This window comes from Arachis ipaensis, chromosome B09 (genome assembly GCF_000816755.2).
Source record: "Arachis ipaensis cultivar K30076 chromosome B09, Araip1.1, whole genome shotgun sequence".
In the NCBI taxonomy this organism is placed as follows: Eukaryota; Viridiplantae; Streptophyta; class Magnoliopsida; order Fabales; family Fabaceae; genus Arachis; species Arachis ipaensis.
Window position 1 is genome coordinate 88,149,070 of NC_029793.2, and position 3,688 is coordinate 88,152,757.

Here is a 3,688-nt window from a genome sequence, read left to right on the forward strand (position 1 = left end):
CTTATTTAGTAATTTATTTTCTAAAGAACAATATATGAAGAATTAAAACAACGCATGATATAACAAAAGAAAATATGAAATCTTTTGTTGACTTTACTTTAAAAGTAGAGACTTGGTTTATGTGAAGAAAAGATTGAAATATATTCTTTTTTTTTATTTTCACTATTTATCTAACATAATTGAGAACAGAACCAAACAAATGCGTGAATTTTTCAATTTTGCGTAATTAAGTCCAATTCCGTTTGTGCTAATAAATCATTTGGTTCAAATTAGTTTTCAAATAGCCTTCCGTGACTAATATTTGTGTTTCTTTCTTTCAGACTCATCTTCCTGAGTGGAAAGCTGCATGGAATGCAAAGATAATAATAATATCTTGATCCCATCGTTATTAGAAGCACCAGAAATTAAATTTAGGACTAACAAATAGATTATGGATTTTGTGCACTTTTCACTTTAAGCGGATTACTAAGTTACTTAAACATCAGATTAGAAATTTGGTCCCTCAAAAATATACTTGACATGAGTTTAAAAAGATTTATGGTATTTTCACTCTTAATTGACAACTTTGAATTCTTTAGATTAATAGTTTGTATTTTCTTCTTGCTTCTTATATTGAGTATTAGACTCAACCTACAAACTGTGATGTTGTTTGTGCTGCTCTAGATTTAAATTTTCATGGCCTCCCAACTCTGTTTATATATTTTTTGAAAGTTTATATAATTTTGCTTTGGCTTGCTCTCGAATATTGAAAAGTTATATTTTTATTTAAGATATGATATACAGAATGTTATCTCAACTTTCTTATAATTTATTTTTGTTGTAGGTACGAAGAACAGTTGCCATAGTGCGGGTTGAGCAAGGAATCATAAAAGTTGGTGATGAAATTGAGGTTTTGAGTATAATGCAGGTATGTCCATTGAGATTTTTCCTGGGTTTTGGCTTTTTTTTTTAATCAAAATGCCAATTGATGATGAGGTAGGGACATTCTTCAGGCAAGTCTAAGGTGAAGTATATTTATAATGAAAGTTGCCTCCCAGAGACAAGCCGCTGAACTTTAATCTGATTGATCATATTCTAATGATATTTTTTTAATCAAATTGAGTTGACATGCATAAGTCCAGTTACTTTGTGATCAGTATGGAAATGTTGCAGCTTTGGAATTTTCATGTGAAAATCCCTTTATGACAGATTTAAGAAATAGATTTACAAAAGTCATCATTATGGACTAGGATTTAAGATTTGCTCAGGTAAGTTAAGGAATGCTTTTTTTTTTTAATTATTACTAGATGTTGCTTAGAACTCTATTATCCACAAATCTTGGCATCTTTTGGAGGCTTGCATAAATTTAAGTGTCAACACTATGTCTTTGTTTAGTAGTAATACCAAGTAAAGGTGCCTAAGTTGTATGAAAGTGAACAAACTTTTTTTTGTTGACATTTAGTGTATCCTCCAGAAGATATTTTAGGATTTTTTATTACTTGCTATATACCTGATACACTAGAACAAATTCTTCTTCTGTCCTTTCAAAAACTTTCTCAGTTTAAATCCCTAAATGTTATATTATGGACTATATGGTCAATCAAAGTAGGGGAGGACCTTCATTAGTTTTAAAACAAAACAAGGAGCATCATTCTATAAGCATGAATGAGATGGACGAAATAGAATGGAAAGAAGCCGATAAATAGAATTTTGTGGGAAAAAAATTAAAATATAATACATAAAACAGAAGTCGCTGCTGGTCCTACTTCTAACACCACTATAAAAGTTTGTACTACATATATGTATGTCATGCTGTATATCATATATGTTCTTATTGTTTTCCTTTAAATTACACTTAGTAAAGATGAAAGTAAAAAATTTGTAAACAAAAACTGAAACTTAATCTGAACATAGAGAATAATGCTTATTGAAATTAATTAGAAAAAAATGTGACACTTAGTTTACTATTTTTTCTCAATTAATTTTTTTTCGAGATATTTGTAAAAGCTACTTCGATCCTGTCTTTACTTTCATTCCTTGAATATCTTGGTGAATAAATGCATTAATTTTGCAGTTGCTTTTTTTTTTTAATTTGCCAACTGAAGTATATAACCACTGGCTAGAGGAGTGGTTGAGGGTATTCATGTGATACTGTTGCTTTGTTATTATTTTGTTTATTCGTGTCCATCTATATCTTAGGATAATCAACTCCTCTTTTCTCTTCTACAGTCTTTTTGTGGCAGCTAATAAGGTTTACCATGCTTCAACTTCTGAAAGATTAGAGATCCACTCTCATGTTAAAGATATTATTGATGTTGATATTCTGAGCTGGACAATTATTAAAGTGAAAAAAGCAAAAGGAAATTCACAAGAGGTGTTTCAAAGTAATCAACCAAAAATTTATCAGTAATAAATTATCAATCTTTTAGAATGAGTACATTGTAAGTTGACTCTCAATTTTTTTTTAATTAAAGATTAGTGTTTAAGAATTTTGTGGGTCGAGAGGAGGAAATCAAAATTTATTCAGGATCAAATTAGTTTTGATAATTCTGTAGTAGTATTAAACTAAACTTTAGTCCTAATTAAGTTAGATCAAATTTGTTTATTGAGGGTCAAATTAAGTTAGATCATAATCCACCTTCGCTTTTATTTTTGACATATTTTTGTTGACCTTATTGGGTACAGTTTATCATATTTTACAAGTATGATATCTATCAAACTATGTACCAGTGAGTTTTGGCTTTAATTTTACTTTTTTTTTTATACTTTTTTTAATGGGTATCCAGGCTTTAAATATGATGTTATTCTTCTTCTTCTTTGGGAGCAAAATCATAATTCTGTTAAAAAAACAAAAGTGATAGCCATTACTTTATATTGATCGCAAAGATAATTGACCAATAGTTGGTTTAGAAAATTTTATTATACCATTTTTTCAAGCATGTAATTCTATGAATTTAGGAATAATTTACGAAGAGGTCAAAGGTTCAAAACTCAACATAAAAGACCTTTGATCTTTTGGTATATGCATATGTAAAAAAAAAGAAGAAAAATAAAGAACATTGAAATATCAAATAAAAAAGAAAATAAAAGAGAAACAAGGAATAAGAAAAAGTGAAGAATTTGAGCAAAGTATATTTTTTTTTAAGTTCACTTCTATATCATTGTAAATAAAAAATTACCACATAGCTATGTTAAAAATATTCATTAATAACAACTCCAGTACAATTCAAATTCTATAAGATAGTTGGCTCATAAAAATTGTATATTTTATAAATATACAAATTGATTGAGACTTGAGAATGGTATTATGTATGATCATATTTGTGAAACATCATGTATAAGTGGTTGAAAATTCTCTCATGTATATTTATTTTTCTTTTATTGGATAAAAGTTATAAATAAGAGTAATAAAGATATGAACACAAATTTAAAATATTTTATATGAACTTCTTTAATATTGATAAATTTATAATCTATTTTTTTAGAATTTAATTTTAATACATCATCAGTATAAAATTATTTTACACATGTATCTAATATATTAGTAAAAATAACTATCATTTACATTGATCGTTTTTCTTTATTTAAACATTAATAATATGTTCTTTATTTAAAATAGTTATAAAAACTTCTTTAATAGTACAAGTTATAAAAAAAAAGTTCTATAATAGCAATCTTATTTTTGAAAGTGAGATTATTTATTTCAACT

General features: G+C 27.0%; 1 long non-coding RNA gene across 9 annotated transcripts in view; it reads left to right on the forward strand.

Moving 5' to 3' along the window:
* Window positions 1-2,585, forward strand: part of LOC107618084 — a 6,257-nt gene extending 3,672 nt beyond the window's left edge. For 4 of the 9 annotated variants that reach the window (XR_001615136.2, XR_002354781.1, XR_002354777.1 and 1 more), the window contains one exon: window positions 824-2,468. This is a non-coding gene — a long non-coding RNA (uncharacterized LOC107618084). Of the gene's footprint in view, window positions 1-320 lie in introns of all 9 variants that reach the window. The other 5 variants (XR_002354779.1, XR_002354778.1, XR_002354776.1 and 2 more) reach the window with 4 other exon arrangements.